Source organism: Lissotriton vulgaris, chromosome 8 (assembly GCF_964263255.1).
Source record: "Lissotriton vulgaris chromosome 8, aLisVul1.2, whole genome shotgun sequence".
NCBI lineage: Eukaryota > Metazoa > Chordata > Amphibia > Caudata > Salamandridae > Lissotriton > Lissotriton vulgaris.
The window spans coordinates 1,477,071,140-1,477,089,571 of NC_141696.1; positions in this window are offsets into that span (position 1 = coordinate 1,477,071,140).

An 18,432-nucleotide genomic window follows, 5' to 3' on the forward strand; every position below is an offset into this window, starting at 1 on the left:
CATGTACGGAATACGAGAGTAGCTGTAAAACTCAATGAATATTGTGATTCTGAAATTAATTTACTATCTAAGTCAGAATATATTAGTTAAGCTGCTTCAATATTCGGAATTCCAGGCCTAACCATTTACACTTCTAGGACTGTTAGTGAATTAGCATGTTTGATGGTGAAAAATATTAATCATACATCAGTTGCTTTAGCAGAATTATTATTAGATCTACAGGGGCAAGAAAAGCTATATAGCAGAACAGAGCTGCAATTGATTATTTACTTTTGAAACATGATCATGGATGTTCAGACTTTGAGGGAATGTGTTGCTTTAATCTTTCAGATCATTCTAAATCAATTTAATCCCACATTGAGGTTTTACACAAGTTAGGTAAAGATGTCAAGCAGGATGTAGAAAAAGGGTGGTGGGATTAGTTGTTTGGGTGGTGGCCGGATTTTGGTAAACTTCGCTCTATTTTAGGAGTGATAAAATTAGCAATATGTATCTTGATATCATTATGTTGTTGTATCCAGTGTGTACCTAATCTCTTATCTATGCTTCTACCTAAAGCAGTTGATCTTCGACCCATATGTTATGAAAGCCAATGGTCAAAGGGTGGAATGTTATGTTATGTTATTTGCACTTATAGAGAGCACAGTTACCCTGGGGTATCCTGGCGTCAAGTGCTGGTTACCGGGGAAGACAAGTGTATTGTACTGAATGTACTGATATTAAGAACAATATGTTGACCATTGGCTCCATTTGGCATAATTGACTCAATTTTCTTTGCTGATTCCATCTTGTGTAACAGACTCCATTTTCTGTGCTTGCATGTAGCTGCAAAGTGGGGAGAGTATGTTTTCGCTCTTCACTTGTTTTTTGCTCTTCACCAATCAGATAACCATGGGCAATGAACGCACGCAGCTGCAAAGTGGGGAGAGCATCTTCACATGTTTTTCACTCTTCACCGATCAGATACCCAAGAGCAATGAACTACCCTTTGCTAGTGGAGGCTGCAGAGATTTGTTAACTAAGTATTACATTATAAACACGGAATTGAAGCAATAATTCTGACTCTCCATGTAGCAGAGTTAGCTACTGCACCCACAACCCCTTGCTAAATCAATTTTATCTTTACATGCTAAAAAGAATATAACCAATTCACAAAAGTGAACTTTAAAAAAAATACCAGGCAATGAGAGAGGTTATGATTTTGAGGTCACCCCTAACCTAGGGTAGGGCAAGCATATGCCTTGAACACAATGAGCATATTATGCTGAGCGATTCGGTGGTGGGCTCATCCACCTAGGACCACCCCAAACAAAGTTATGGGCGAAAATACAATGCCAACGAAAGGCCCGGCAAAGCATTATGGGGCAAGATTCTAGAGTGAAGTGAATATTATAATATTAGCTCTCAGCTGAGCCCGAGTGCCTGCCTCTTGAGGAATGTTTTGATATTGTATACTATAATATTCACTGCACTCTAGAATATGGTCCCAAAATGCTTTGCAGGGCCTTTGGTTGGGATTGTATTTTTGCCAATAACTGTGCTTGGGATGGTCCTAGGAGAATGGGTCCACCCAACTTTGAAGAATCTGCTCAGAGTTATCCTTTTCAGAATTACTTTTGTCCAGGGTTTGGCTCGCAGATTATCTCTGCCTATAGAGGCATATATATCTTCAATGATCTTAGGAAATTCACATTCCTGATGTGCGGGAGTGAATTCTCTCAGGTGTTGGTGAATAGCCACCGCTGCTGCCTCCGCTTTTATTTTACTTAACATAATTGCTGATACCTTGACAAGATTACCCATTAGTTTCATGCCTAGAATCAAGGCAGGACCTGCCCCATTCTCAATGTGTGATGCTAAGACAGGCGTGGTTGCTCCGTTTCTGCTGAGCGAACCGAGTCTCACATGTTTAGTTGGATGGGGTAGGGCGCCTTTAAACCAATTAATGTGTTCTTGGTACGTTAACAGGACTTCTAGGTCCACGTATCGGAAATACTCATCAGAAGGTTCAACTTCAATGTAGCTATGGAAGACCTGTGTGAGTGCATCTGCAGGTCGGAATTTAACCCAAGAGTAGAATACTTCTGTACTGTATGCTTCGTGTGCCTCAAACACGAAGGTATCATCTCTATTCATCACCAGGAGGCCATGTTGTAATAATTTCATGGTAACTGCCTGTCTGCAATTTTCTGAGACATTTGATCCACCTAATTCTTCTCCAATGTCATCTCCGTGTTTGGACATCAGTAAAGAAAAAGATATTTTATATAAAAAAGAGTTTATTGAGATTTGGTATGCACATTGCGGGAATTTTGTATCCTTCAAGCTTGATAAAGCGACAGCCAATACATAGGGTGTACTTACTCAGTCGAGGCAGATTTGTTTCCCTTCTCACTATGGACATCTCCGGTTAAATGTGAGTAGGGGTCTCTGAGAATGCATGACTGGACTACTCAGATTTCACCATTAAATAGCGCCTAACCAACGTTGGTGGCGCCATGTAGAGTAGGTCCTACCAATCTGTATGACCTGCACATTGTTTGGACAACATAAACTAAGGGCTTGGTGCTAAGACTGATTCCAGACAGCCCACAGGATATGTTGGCCTATAAACCAGCTCGCTCACAGTGCTACCATAGATCTCCTAGCCTAACAGGGAGCGAATGGAAAGGGGCGACCACTCGGTCCCCCCGAACGTATGGCGGAGTACCTCGATCCCCCCGGGAAGCCATTTTGGGCGGGAGGCGCGTCTCGGCTGGTATGCCCGAAGCGGCGTAGCCGGGGCGCGCTTTTTCCCGCCCTAGAGTGGGCTGGCCTAGACACTGACGCGGCTGGCCACGCCCTCGGGGCAGGCAGGGGCGGGTTTACGCCCGCCCTGAAGACGGATAAAAAGGGACGCAAGACCAGAAGGCATCCTCTTGTTCCTGTGCTCTGAAGCTGCACCTCCTCGCTGCACGTGAGCTCGAGACGGAACGAAGAGCCAATTTTGAGCGTTGTAATCTTTCTTTTGTCTTACAGATACTCTGTCGGAGAAATGCCCAAGAAAGGCGGGAAGAGAATGACGACTGAACAGATGGTTCGGGTCCTCATGAAGGAGATGTCTGAGCTGAAGAAGCGGGTGGCGGAGAGAGACGGGGAAGGGGGGCCGGAACGTCCGTCGGCTGGAGCAGCTCCAGGAGGGAGAGCCAAGAGGCCAAGGAGGGGACCAGCCGGGGGAAACGTCCCGGTTCCCTGTACCCCGCTCGAAGCGCCAACCCCAGTACCGGCGGAGGGAAATCCGATTCCCGTGGTGGTCACCCCGGTGTCCAATGAAGATATGCCGCCCGAGCTGGCAGCACAACTTGCAGCATGGTTGGGCGACAGTAGCGAGGGCGCCACGGCTGCCGAGGCGCAGGCACTAATGAAGCAATTGCGCGAGAAACGGGATGCAGCCAAGGTGTCCGCGCCGGCTGCAGTAGTTGACAAGCCACAAGGGACGATTGCGACCGCAGAGGCAGCGTCCGGTGCAGGTAAGCGGCCATTGCCGATTGCGAGGGATGAGTCAGCACCCTCTCGTAGAGAAAGGTTGGGTCAACATGTTCCTTTGGCAATTAAGGAAAAGATTTGGGCGGGGGAATATGTGAACATCTTCTCGTTGCTTGTTGATCATTATGAGGTGGAGCATGTTAAGGGTCAGAAGGATCTCATGCATCCGAGTGTTTGGCGCGCTAAAATGGCCGCCTTTAAAGTGAATGAGAATATTGGCAATTGGGGCAAAGCATGGGGAATTTTTACGTCAATCTTAGGGGAACGTAGGCCCGAGTTGCTTTCCGAGTTGCCGACCTATCAGTCGCGAATCATGGGGTACTCGACATCACACCAGGGTAACCATTGGTTCTGCTACGATAATCTTTTTAGAAAGGCTAAAGAGCATAATAAAAGCTTAACCTGGGATTGTTATGATTCTTTGACATGGGATAAAATGAAGGAGACGGGTATGTTGAAGATGCCATTGGTAGGAAGTAATGTTGGCGAATCCTCCCGCCAATATGTGGGGACGCCCTTTCGTTCAGGTACGGGTACCGACGATTACTCGAGACCTGCCGGCAATACAGGAAAAAGGGGGTTCTGCTTTAATTTCAACAGAGGTAAATGTACTAGGCCCCAGGGATCGTGTAAATTTAAACATGAATGTAGTGGGTGCGGGTCGTCCCATCCTGAGTCCACGTGCAGAGCCAAAACGGGTGATAATGGGGGGAGAGGAGGCGCCAAACAGGTCTAACGTAGTCCGAGGGGCGCCTTTACCTACCCCGATTGATACCTTGGCAATGATTCCCTGGCTCAGTGAATACCCGGATCGTACTTCTGCTGGGGTGCTGCGGAACGGATTTTCGTTTGGTTTCCGCATCCCGGTAGGGGACTTTCAGGGTGTGGAGAAGTGTAAAAATCAACTTTCCGTCCTGCAGCATACGACCGTGGTACAGGATAAGATCCGGAAAGAGGTTGCTCGAGGTCGGGTCGCCGGCCCATTTAGTGTACCCCCGGTGCAGAATTTTGTTTGTTCTCCTTTAGGGGTGGTCCCCAAGAAGGACCCAGGTGAGTTCCGACTGATTCATAATTTGTCAGCTCCACGTGGTCTTTCTGTAAACGATGCAATAGATCCAGAAGTATGTTCGGTGCGGTACGCATCCTTCGATGAGGCCGTAGCCATTTTGAATCGCCTGGGGCCCGGGGCGCTGATGGCGAAGTCAGATATCGAGTCAGCGTTCCGATTGCTCCCGGTACACCCAGACGACCAGCGTCTCCTGGGTTTCATGTTTCAGGGTTATTATTACATGGATAGGTGTATGCCGATGGGGTGCTCTATATCTTGTGCCTATTTCGAGAAATTCAGTAGTTTTCTACAATGGGTCTTCACAAGGAGGACGGGTTTCCAACATGTAATGCATTACCTTGATGATTTTCTGTTCCTTGGGGCAGCCGGGGATCTCGAATGTGGCCGGGCCTTGGCCGAATTTTGTGTGTTAATGAATCAGTTTGGTGTGCCATTGGCACCGGGTAAAACGGTGGGTCCTGCGACTTGCCTCGAGTTTCTGGGGGTGTTTTCGTTTGCCAGCTGACAAAGTGTGGAAGTTCAGGGCAGCCTTGCAAGTGTGTATAAATCGATCTAAAGTTACGCTGCATCAATTACAGCAGTTGGTGGGACAGTTGAATTTTGCCCTGAGGGTGATACCAATGGCCCGCCCCTTTTCCCGTTCAATTGCCCAAGCTATGGTCGGCCTAAAGGAGGGCCATCATCGCACGAGACTATCGGCTAAGGTCCGCCAGGACATGCGTATTTGGTTAGCATTTCTGGCGAACTTTAATGGTCGAGTCGTCTGGAACAAACCAGCCGTGTCCTCTGAAGAGCTGGGGCTATGGACAGATTCAGCAGGTAGCATAGGTTTTGGTGCCATCTTCGGCACAAAATGGTCGGCACAGAGGTGGCCGACATGGTGGCATGACAGTGGTCTGACAAGTAATATTGCTTTCTTGGAACTTTTCCCCATTTTGGTGGCCCTGAGAACCTGGCCCGAAGGGTTCAAAGATCACTCTGTGATATTTTGGTCTGACAATATGACCGTGGTTGAGTGCATCAATAGTCAGGCAGCACGATGTAAACTGATTTTAAGACTCCTCAAAGAAATTGTCTTACTGTGTATGCAACTGAATGTGCTATTCAGAGCAAAACATGTCCCAGGGGTAATGAATCAGGCGGCTGATGCACTGTCTCGTTTTCATATGCAGGCTTTCTCGGGTTTCCTTCCCTCAGCGGACCCAGAGCCGGCACCCTTTCCCGAAGCTCTCTGGTCTCTCGGTGCCCCGAACTTCGTCACCTCGTGGGAGAGAGTCTAGCACCAAGGACGAGGAAGGCATATGAAGGGGCGTTTCGGTCCTATTTAGCCTTTTTGGGGACTGATAGAGAGAGGCTTTGGGGCCACGAGGAATGGGTGGTGAATTTTCTGATGTCCTTACGTAGGGCTGGGAAATCGGTGGCTACGGCCCAGAGGCATCGCGCTGCCATTTCCTTTGTTGCCAGGGCTCATAGTATCCAGGACCCGACAGCGTCTTTCGTTGTACAGAAAGCGCTGCGTGGGTGGCAACGCCTTGAGGGTCGCAGAGTAGATGAGAGGCGCCCGATAGGTTTGGATAGGTTGGGCCAGTTGTTGGCCACACTCCCTGCCACATGTTCATCTCAGTTTGAGACGGTTTTGTTCCGAGCCGCTTTTACGCTAGCATTTCACGGGGCGATGCGGGTAAGCGAACTGGTAGCAAGGAACAAACAGGAAGTGGCAGGGGGTTTGTGCCAGGAACACGTTCAGATCAGAGGAGAGACAATGACTGTCTCCTTTGTCAGGTCCAAGACCGATCAAGATGGGATGGGTGACTGCATAATCATACGCAGGATTCCCGGGTCCTCCATGTGTCCGGTAAAGTGTTTAGAAGATTACCTAGCACGAAGGGTGGCATCATGGGGGGGGACCTTGTTGAGACACGCGGACGCCACCCCACTGACGAAATTTCAGTTTCAGCGGGTGCTTGCGATGTCAATTGCCGCTGTGGGCTTGAACCCGGGCGAGTTTGGGACCCATTCCTTTCGGATAGGGGCTGCTACAGAAGCTACAGCCAGGGGTCTTAATGTTGAACAAGTGAAACGAGTGGGGCGTTGGTCCTCCAATTGTTATAAGAGGTATGTGCGGTTGCACATGTTGTGAAGCTGTAATAATGTACTCACGCCTCTTGTTTTTGTTTGGTTTTCAGTTGCGCAAGCCTACGAGGCGGGGCGGACTATGCAGTCGACCCAACACCGGGCCAGCGGTCAGACATCACCGGCTGTGAAAAAGGAGGTGTGGGTCGTGGGCCACTCATACGTGAGGCGTGCCGCGGACGTATTCAAAGCAGGTGACATGATTCACGTAGCTGGGGAATACGGGTACAGGGTGTCCTTCTACGGAAGAGGCGGTCTCTGTATTGACCAGTTTCAAACATTTTTCGAGGGTTTGTTAGGGCGGACGAGGTCACCGCCGTCTATAGTCATAGTACATTTAGGGGGCAATGATTTGGTCACCACCGGTAGACGACTTCTCCTGGAGGCGATGCTTTCCACTGTAAGTTGGTTGGCGAGGAGAGTTCCGGGGTGCACAATTGCGTGGTCCCATATGATCCCACGAAAGGTGTGGCGGGGGGCTATTTCTATTCCTGCTTTGAATCATTCTGTTAGAAAGCTTAATAACAAAGTGAGTAGGTTGTTCCGTTCCAGGACATTGCATTCTATTTCGCATGGCTGTATTAATGATGACAGTATGTATTTGGGGGATGGTGTGCATTTGTCTCGGGTGGGGAATGAGTTACTCATAGCAGACTTCTTAGCATGGTTAAAAACGTTAAAACATGACCTTTAGGTAGGAGCTTTGTGGGGGGTCCGGATAGCCGGTCAACTATCCGGCCTGTGGCGGTAAGGTCATGATCGGTGAGCACTAATTGGAAGATCCCTATGAGTGGGCGTCACCCAACACGGATGGGAGCGCTCGGGAGAGGTGGCCTTTGGCCCCTCAACGGGGAGGCGGTCCCTTCTAAGGATGGGTCGCCGAAAGAAAAGGAAAGGCGGTCAAGGCCCCTTCCTGTGTAGGAGGGGTTACAGCCCCCTCCTGGGGAATTTCCCGGGGCCAGTGACGTCTGCGACGGCAGATGTGGTAAGTTGTGTGGGGTTGGGGGGAGGTCTACGCTACCTTCTAGATACCTCACACGAGTCCTCGAACGACCTTTAAGTGGCGTCGAGTTTATTGGTGCCCCCGTCAAGTCAAGGGAAATTGGTAGTTGCACTCGAGGTACGCCTCAGTGCTGTCGCCCCTCCCAAGTGGGGGGGGGGTATTTCTGGTTAGGGATCTTGACACCGGTTACGACCTTGCCGTTGGCCCTTAAACGTTAGGATGTACAATTTCAAAATTTCAAGAAAATGTTTTGTAGGTTGTTAGTTCGGCTAGGAGAACCTCTGTATTAGAGAATCTGTTAAGGTTAGCCAAACATCGCAATGTGGTAATGAAATTGTACATTAATATGAAACTGTTTAATGTTTTAATTTTTTGTTTTAATAAATACGGCCGGGGAGGGTCACTCCCTCCCTCATCCAAAAACTTCAAGAACTGTTTCCGGTTTCCCTCCTTTGGGGATTGTGTTGAGAGGGGGTGGCGGGTATCTCAGCCATATGGAAAGGGGCGACCACTCGGTCCCCCCGAACGTATGGCGGAGTACCTCGATCCCCCCGGGAAGCCATTTTGGGCGGGAGGCGCGTCTCGGCTGGTATGCCCGAAGCGGCGTAGCCGGGGCGCGCTTTTTCCCGCCCTAGAGTGGGCTGGCCTAGACACTGACGCGGCTGGCCACGCCCTCGGGGCAGGCAGGGGCGGGTTTACGCCCGCCCTGAAGACGGATAAAAAGGGACGCAAGACCAGAAGGCATCCTCTTGTTCCTGTGCTCTGAAGCTGCACCTCCTCGCTGCACGTGAGCTCGAGACGGAACGAAGAGCCAATTTTGACCCACCCACCAGCCCCTGAAGACAGCCAGTTGTTTGTAATAAAAATTGATCGATAATTCTATTTCGTTTACAGGTTGTGGTATTATCGTGTTGATATTGAGTGTGTAATAAAGTTGGTCTATTTTATGTCTGTTTTGTGATTAAAGAAATTCGGATTTAGTGTCCATTTATAAGCATGCTTTTTTCGGGCATAGTGGCCAATGTATTTTTTAGTTTAGTTAGCATTGTCGTATTTATTTTGGTCGGGCGGTAAGGTCATGATCGGTGAGCACTAATTGGAAGATCCCTATGAGTGGGCGTCACCCAACACGGATGGGAGCGCTCGGGAGAGGTGGCCTTTGGCCCCTCAACGGGGAGGCGGTCCCTTCTAAGGATGGGTCGCCGAAAGAAAAGGAAAGGCGGTCAAGGCCCCTTCCTGTGTAGGAGGGGTTACAGCCCCCTCCTGGGGAATTTCCCGGGGCCAGTGACGTCTGCGACGGCAGATGTGGTAAGTTGTGTGGGGTTGGGGGGAGGTCTACGCTACCTTCTAGATACCTCACACGAGTCCTCGAACGACCTTTAAGTGGCGTCGAGTTTATTGGTGCCCCCGTCAAGTCAAGGGAAATTGGTAGTTGCACTCGAGGTACGCCTCAGTGCTGTCGCCCCTCCCAGGTGGGGGGGGTATTTCTGGTTAGGGATCTTGACACCGGTTACGACCTTGCCGTTGGCCCTTAAACGTTAGGATGTACAATTTCAAAATTTCAAGAAAATGTTTTGTAGGTTGTTAGTTCGGCTAGGAGAACCTCTGTATTAGAGAATCTGTTAAGGTTAGCCAAACATCGCAATGTGGTAATGAAATTGTACATTAATATGAAACTGTTTAATGTTTTAATTTTTTGTTTTAATAAATACGGCCGGGGAGGGTCACTCCCTCCCTCATCCAAAAACTTCAAGAACTGTTTCCGGTTTCCCTCCTTTGGGGATTGTGTTGAGAGGGGGTGGCGGGTATCTCAGCCATATGGTTTCTGGCTACCACTAAACATGACAACCCTGTCTTCTCAGGGATCGTGGAAACGGTACAGAATCGTTCGCACTGTCGCTCTTGCTTACTTACTGCTCAGAGAAATATACAGAGAATAGGCAGTGGTACGTTTTCTATAATGTTTCTATAATGTTTATTGAACCAAAGTTATTCTTGCATAAAATACATGTGCTGTAATGATTAGGAGACAGAAGCAGATAAACGTGATTACAAGCACCAAAAGCGTAAATAGTAGGTAGAGTTTTACCATGGTGCTAAACAGTTGTATATATGCAGGCATATGAACAAGGTAGTAATCTAGCATACTCCTACTATGCAACCCCTACTCTAAGTGTTCCTAGAGTGTGTGTAGGTGCAAAGCCAAGAACCCTCCAGGGAAAGATCCAACCCCATTACCTGATGGGAAAGAATGAAGGACACTGATTGGACACCCCTTATGGAATGTCAGACTGCTGCAATATGATTTCTCAGCATGCCAGGACGTTCGTGTCAGTAGAAGTGTCTACTCTACTAATCTATAAGGATGCTCATCTTTTATAATAAAAGGCAGCCTGGCAAAGTGTTCAGAGATTAGTGATGTTATGGATATTTTGATAGCCTTGTCGCTGCGTGGATGAAGATAGTGATGACATTTGTACATGGTACAAAACAAGACCTTGTACATAATGTGCAAGGCCTTGTGATAATGTTGCCAGAATCTAGAAACTAATCCAACATTGTCATGCATGAAAATGTGTTCTAAAGGTGCTGGAAATGTTGGGCCAGATGTATCAAGGCTTTTGCGACTCGCAAACCGCCTTTTAGCATGATTTGGAATGTATGAAAAAATCGCAATTTAAGGAATCGCAATTTTTGCGATTCCTTAAATGCTATGTATGTAGCAATTTCAATTTGCGAATTTGGGTTAAGAAATAGCAAATTACCACCAACTTGTAGTTGGTGGTAATTTGCGATTTCTTTTAAAAATGCCCTATTTGGCATTTGTATGAGTGGCATGTGACGCACATACATGCCCATAGGGCATGTATGTGCGCCACATGCACACACATGTAAATTTCAGGGGTGCAGCAGGATGTCTTTGAGACACCCCTGCACCCTTGAAATAATTCTCAAATTGCGATTAGCAAATTGCGGATTCGCATATTTGAGAATTATTGCCTCCTGGCCCATAGGAATGCATTGGAAATTATTCCTTATTTGCGAATTCGCAAAATGCGAATTCGCAAATAAAGAATATTAGGAAATCGCTAAAAAATAGTGATTTTGTACATACATTCCATTTTGCGAATTTTAAATAGCGATTCGCAAAAAATCGCTATTTAGAATTCGCAATCTTGATACATCTGCCCCGTTATTTGTGAGGGCAATGTAGAAATGAGCTGCTTTGCTTCATGGGCCTAAACCGGGAATGGTTCACTAATAGAATATCGATGTCACAAACATTGATGTTCTAAATATTGAAAAATATATATCTACTGCAAAAATATTGATTCCCATACCTTAACATGTGAGTACAAAAATAATGTAAAAAAATATCAAGGTAAAAATATAGATGTAAAAAATATTGATTTAAAAATATATATAAAATTATATAATATATATTAAATATATTAAATACTAATATTATTTTTACCAAATTAAATTACATGTAATATGCATTTTAGCCAAATATAGCAAATAAACCTAATTTAAAAAAAATATAAACACACACACATAATAATGTATACATGTACATATATTTACTTTAAAATATTTTATTAAATAATATCTTTCTTTAATTTTCAAACTTTTAAATTATATAATAAAACACATTCTAGAATAAATGAAAACATGAAACTATTAAAAAAAATTAAACTTACATTTCCCAAAACAATAAATGCAACAGTAGGGAAAATGTTGGATAGCGGAATAATTAAATTTACTATTCCAACTCCAAAGAGTACAACAGTAGGGAAAGTGGTGGATAACGGAGGGGTAAAAACTACTATTCCTACTCCAGTGATAACAACAGTAGGGAAAGTGTTGGATAGCGGAGGGAAAAAAATTACTATTCCCTCTTCAAAGAGTGAAACAGTAGGGAAAATGTTGGATAGCGGAGGGGCAAAAATGTCTATTCATACTCCAAAGAGTGCAACAGTAGGGAAAGTGTTGGATAGCGGAGGGATAAAAGATTACTATTGCCACTCCAAAGAGTGCAAAAGTAGGGAAAATATTTGATAGCGGAGGAGTAGAAATTACTATTCCCACTCAAGTGAGTGTAACAGTAGGGAAAGTGTTGGATAGTGGAGGGGTAAAAATTACTAATAACACTTAAACAATTGAAGAACCCCAAAAATTATTTAATAATTTTTTTAAATTATAAAAATAAATAAACAATATTTACAAAATATAAAATTAAATATATTAAACATATAAAAAGACCCATATTATAATATTATTACATATGAAAAAAACGTACAAATCTATACTACTATTATAAAGAGAGAACTTGCACCTTTTGGCCAGGTAAACTCTGGAACCACAGCACCAATCACAACACCCAATACAGCGTTGGAAAGGGCAGTTGCAGCAGAAGGACATAGGCTATGCAGACGCCCACCATATACATTTAAAATGTAAAAGAACCGTGCCAGCAAAGTAGTCCCTTGTGGGTGTGTCTGCATTGTGCTGTGGGTGTGTGCTGGGGGCGTGACAATCGCTGGGGGCATTCCGTCACAAGTGTTGTTTTTTCTTCCCAGGTTCTATACATTCCTGCTCCCTTTAAATAGTAATTCAGTGGAGGTCCCATTCTCTTAGAACCACCCCAAGCACAGTTATGGGCAAAAATACAATTAGAAAGGCCCTGCAAAGCATTATGGGATAAGCTTAGCATAATTTTTAGCATTAATGAAAGGGTTTCAATGTTTTGGAATTTTACTCATCAGGGACATCTTGGGACGACGAGGTGAACCTCAGCTTGATGTATAATATTTTAAATGCTATTGCATTTGCCTCATCAGGGACATATAGGGACGGCGAGGTGAACTGCAGCTTGATATATAATATTTTAAATGCTATTGCATTTGCATCATCAGGGACATCTTGGGACATGAGATGAACTGCAGCTTGATGTGTGATATTTTAAATGCTATTGCATTTGCCTCATCAGGGACATCTAGGGACCATGAGGTGAACTGCATCTTGATGTATAATATTTTAAATGCTATTGCATTTTCCTCTTGGGGACAACTGGGGAGAACGAGGTGAACTGCAGCTCTTTGTAGAATTATTTGGATACGATAATATTCACTTCCCACTGCTAATCTCGTCTCATAATGGCTTGCAGGGGCTTGATCTCAAAATCATCACCTCTCTCACTGCTTGCTGGAAGCTAATTTCACTTTTGTGAAATGACTATATGCATTTTAGCATGTAGAAATACTTGTTATTTTACCTTGAATATATGAGGCTTCTGTTTTAATAATTGGAAATCTGACGGAACGAAATATTGCGGATTTATTGTACTAAGTTCACGCCAATTCCGCCCACTCCTACTTTAAAGACCCCTGCACCCCATAATCATAACCCACCCTTACTCTATAAAATACCCCAACACCCTTAAACACTAACCCATCTTAACCCTATAAATATACCCCTGTACCCCAAAACCAAAATCTAGCCCTGAACCCTATAAATACCCCTGTACCTCAAAACCCAAACATACCCCTGCACCCTAAAAATACTCCTGTACCCCAAAACCCAAACCTACCCCTGAACCCTAAAATACCCCTGTACCCCAAAACCCAAACCTAGCCCATAACCCTTAAAATACCCCAGTACCCCAAAACCCAAACCTACCCCTGAACCCTAAACATACCCCTGTACCCCAAACCCCAAACCTAGCCCAGAACCCTAACATACCCCTGTATCCCAAAACCCAAACCTAGCCCTGAACCCTAAAAATACCCCTGTACCCCAAAACCCAAACCTAGCCCTGAACCCTTAAAATACCCCTGTACCCCAAAACCCAAACCTACCCCTGAACCCTAAATATACCCTTATACCCCAAAACCCAAACCTAGCCCTGAACCCTAAAAATACCCCTGTACCCCATAACCCAAAACTATCTGAACCATTAAAATACCCAAACACCCCAAAACATATACCTCAGTACCCCAAAACATATACCCCTATACCCATACTTGCCTTAACCAAACATTTTTAAAAAACATGCTTTTACCATTCATGCATTTACAACGAATTTCGTTGTAAATGTATGCGTGGTAAAAGCATATAAAATGTAATGCCATGCGTTATAATGGCATTGCGGAGTCATGGTACTTTCGTATTGAAAGTATTCAGAGTGATGGTATGCGGAAAGAAATTTGCGGAATAATGGGTGTTTACCCTCCCCCGTAAGTACATTGGTGGCACGGCGGCCCACATCTCCAGCAACATACTCATATTTTTTCACCACCAATTGGAAAAATGCACAGGTCTCTCATTGATGCCCAGCACCGACATGCACTTTTAGACACACCTCCCACCACAAGTTCTAGAATTGCGAACTTTAGGGATGGGGAGCTACGTTAGAAGCTCGGCATCAGCTTAACATCCTGTGATTACAGGCAAATCGCTTTGTCTCCCCGTGCCTACCACAAATCAATGTGTTGTTCTGTAGAACAACAACGACGACCGCAACACCACCACCCTGCTGGACAACCTCGCCAACCTCGGTCTCAAGCAGCTGGTGACCACCCCCACCCACTACGCCGGTCACACACTCGACCCCGTGTTCTCATCCAGCTAGGACATCACCTTCAGCCACACCACCGGACTCCACTGGACGGACCACAGCTGCGTCTACTTCAGCTTCAGAAGGACCACGATCCACCACCACCAGCAACAGGTTGCACGCAGAAGCTGGAACAAGATCACAGCCGACCAGCTCGCAACTTCCCTGAGCATGAACCCTCCCACCAGCATAACGAACCCAAGCCAGGCGGCCACCAACCTCGCGAAGTGGATCAGCAACTGCGTAGATGACCTCGCCTCTCTGAAGACCCCGCCTAGCAGACCCGGCCGCAAGAAAGCCCCATGGTTCACCGACGAACTCAAGAGCTTCAAAAAGAACTGCCGAGCCCTCGAGAAAGCCTGGCACAGAGACCCAACACCGAATAACATGACTGCCCTCAAGCTCGCCACCCGAAAACACCACCAACTGATTCACGCCACCAAGAAAACTGCATTCAAGGAATGACTGGACAACAACGACCACAACAGCAAGGAACTCTTCAACATTGTTAAAGAGCTCTTCAACCCCAAAGCCGGAAACAAAGACATCACCCCTTCACAAGAGCTCTGCAACTCCCTCGCCTCCTACTTCCACAACAAGATCGCGGACATACACAACAGTTTCAGCACTCAACCGACGCACGCCACGACTGAACCTCCGCCCCCCACCACCACCCTCCGCGCCTGGACCCCGATCAGCACCGAAGACACCGTCCGCACGATGAACTCCATCCACTCCGGATCTCCGACAGACCCCTGCCCTCACCACATCTTCAACAAGGCCGACGCTGTCATCGCACCCCACCTGCGGGACATCATCAACACCTCCTTCGACACCGCTACCTTCCCGGAGAGCTGGAAGCACGCCGAACTCAGCGCTCTACTAAAGAAGCCATCAGCCGACCCTACCGACCTCAAAAACTACCGCCCCATCTCGCTGCTCCCGTTTCCTGCAAAAGTCATCTAGAAGACCGTCAACAAGCAGCTTGCCGCCTTCCTCGAGACGAACGGATCCCTCGACCTCTCGCAGTCTGGCTTCCGGGCCAAACACAGCACCGAGACCGCCCTGATTGCAGCCACCGATGACATCCGAGCCCTGCTCGACAACGGAGAAACAGCAGCCCTCATCCTCCTAGACCTCTCCGTGGCCTTCGACACTGTCTGCCACCTTGCTCAGCCCAACCCTCTTCAACGTCTACATCAGCCCCCTCGCAGCCATCACACGCCTACACAACCTCAACATCATTTCCTACGCCGACGACACCCAGCTGATCCTCTCCCTCACCAACGACCCCGCCACCGCCAGAGCCAACCTACACGAAGGGATGACAGACGTAGCCAAGTGGATGATGAACAGCCGCCTGAAACTGAACTCATACAAGACGGAAGTCCTCATCCTGGGATTGTCACCCTCCGCCTGGGACGACTCCTGGTGGCTCCCCGCCCTGGGCAGCACACCCAAACCAACAGACCACGCACGCAACCTGGGCTTCATCCTGGACTCCTCCCTCTCCATGACCAGACAAGTCAACGCCGTCTCCTCGCCGTGCTTCAACATCCTGCGCATGCTACGTAAGATCTTCCGGTGGATCCCCACCGAGACCAGGAAGACGGTCACCCAGGCCCGCGTCACCAGCCGTCTGGACCACGGCAACTCCCTCTACGCCGGAACCACCGCCAAACTCCAGAAGAGACTCCAGCGGATTCAGAACGCCTCAGCATGACTCATCCTGGACATCCCCCGTCGCAGCCACATCTCCGGACCCCTGAGAGATCTGCACTGGCTCCCGGTTAACAAGAGAATCACCTTCCGTCTCCTCACCCACGCACACAAAGCCCTACACAACCAAGGTCCAGGATACCTCAACAGCCGCCTCAACTTCTACGCTCCCACACGCCAGCTTCGATCGACCGGCCACGCCCTCGCCGCCGTCCCCCGCATCCGAAGAGCCACCACAGGAGGAAGGTCCTTCTCCTACCTGGCCGCCAAGACTTGGAACTCCCTCCCGACCCACCTCCGCCCAATGCAGGACCACCTTGCCTTCAGGAAGCAGCTCAAGACCTGGCTGTTCGAGCAGGAGCGGGCCCCCCCTCCCCTAGCGCCTTGAGACCCTCCGGGTGAGTAGTGCGCTATATAAATGCATTGATTGATTGATTGAATGTAAATTGTGCTCATGCCATGTTGTCGAGTTCGCACTATATAATATTGCAAGGAAAATAAAGTAGGGAAACTTGAGTTCACACACAACTAAACGCGCACTCTTAAGTGCATCAGCAGTGCACTGTGAATCGGAGCGTTTCACAGGCCTGTCACAGATAAGAAATGCTATCAAACGAAATCCTACGAAACAATATACTACTGGCCGGCAGCAATTCATACCTGGACAACGTCGGGATGGGCTGCTAGTAATATATAAAATAAATTAATGGATACATTTATAAACAATAATTATTTTAAAGTCGCAAATGTTAACAAACAAATATTTAAAGCATAAATGTATTTATTTTATTTCTTACGCCATAACACCACACCAGTAACAAAACACCTCAACATTTTTTATTACATTTATTTCCATAATTAACATAATTAATACTCAATTAAAATATATTATTAATAAAAATTAAATCATTGAGAACACATGTGTTAACATTATGATATCCACAACACACACCTAAATTAAACTTTAAAAAAAAACACAAGTAAATATTATTTTTAACAGTAAAACTATTACTATCTACAGCTAATAATTAAATAATTACAATGTATTTATTACCCACCTTTCACACCTTTAAAAGTAAAAACAACACACACAAAATAAACAACTACACAAATAAATATTACATAATTAACATTAAATAACAACTATATAATAATTTATATTTTTATACCTTTTACTCCTATAGACACAACAAACACCTAAAATTAATTACACAATTGCCATATTAATAATTAAATAATTACAATTAATTACCAAATAATTATTAATTCATCAATTAAAAATAAATTACTTTCCTCCCTTTACACTTATAAACACGCAACACACACCTAAAATTAATTACACAATTACAATAATCAATTACCAATTCACTAATTAAATTTAATTAACAACCAATTATTAATTAATTAATAATAATTTACTTTGCACATTTAACACTATAACAACTCAATTAAACAAATATTAATAAATAAAAATTATTCAATGAATTTCATATAATTAAAATACTTCCCACCCTATTTCCCTATAAACCCACAACCCAATATGGAACTAAAAACGCAACATTCAAAAAATAAATTAATAGCTCCTAAGAATGATCAATACATTTTATATACTTAAATTACTTCCCACCCTATTCCCCTACAAACCCACCACCCGCTACAGAACAAATTGCAAAAAATAATTAATAACTAATAAAAATGTTACACATATATTAAATATACAAACAATTCCTATGCAAAATAAATACATCACATACATATAAAATATATACTAAAATACATAACAATAATAACAAATTGATATTTTTAACAACTAAGGGGGTCATTAGTATTGTGGGCGGATCGCTACCGGGCCGGCGGTAGCGATCCGCCCGCCAAATGACCCTGTTGCACCCTCGCCATATTAGCATGGCGAGGGGCACCGCGGCGGTCGGAAAGACCGTCTACCGCTGTTCAGTTGGCTGATCTTCATCCAGCCGGCGACGGCCTTCATTCCTTCGTGGAGGTTGGCTTTGGCAGTAATGAAGTCCTTGGTGAGGGAGAGGATCAGTTGAGTGTCGTTGGTGTAGGAGATTATGTTGAGGTCGTGCTGTCGGGCCATCAAAGAATCTGATGTAAAGAAAGGGAATGCTTTTCTTTAGAGCAGAGAATTAATACCAATAATGACTTAATCAATCCACTAACCTTGGGGTCTGGGCCGGAGTAGCATGCTAATCCCTGTAAGGAGCGTCAATGTCTTGTGAGACTGTAGCAAACACAGTTACAGCACATGGGACGGAAAATTATAAGTCTCTCACTGACTATGAACCATAGTTTAAAAGCAAGACCTGTTTGAAAAATGTGCAGCTAAACAGGACCACCTCACCACAA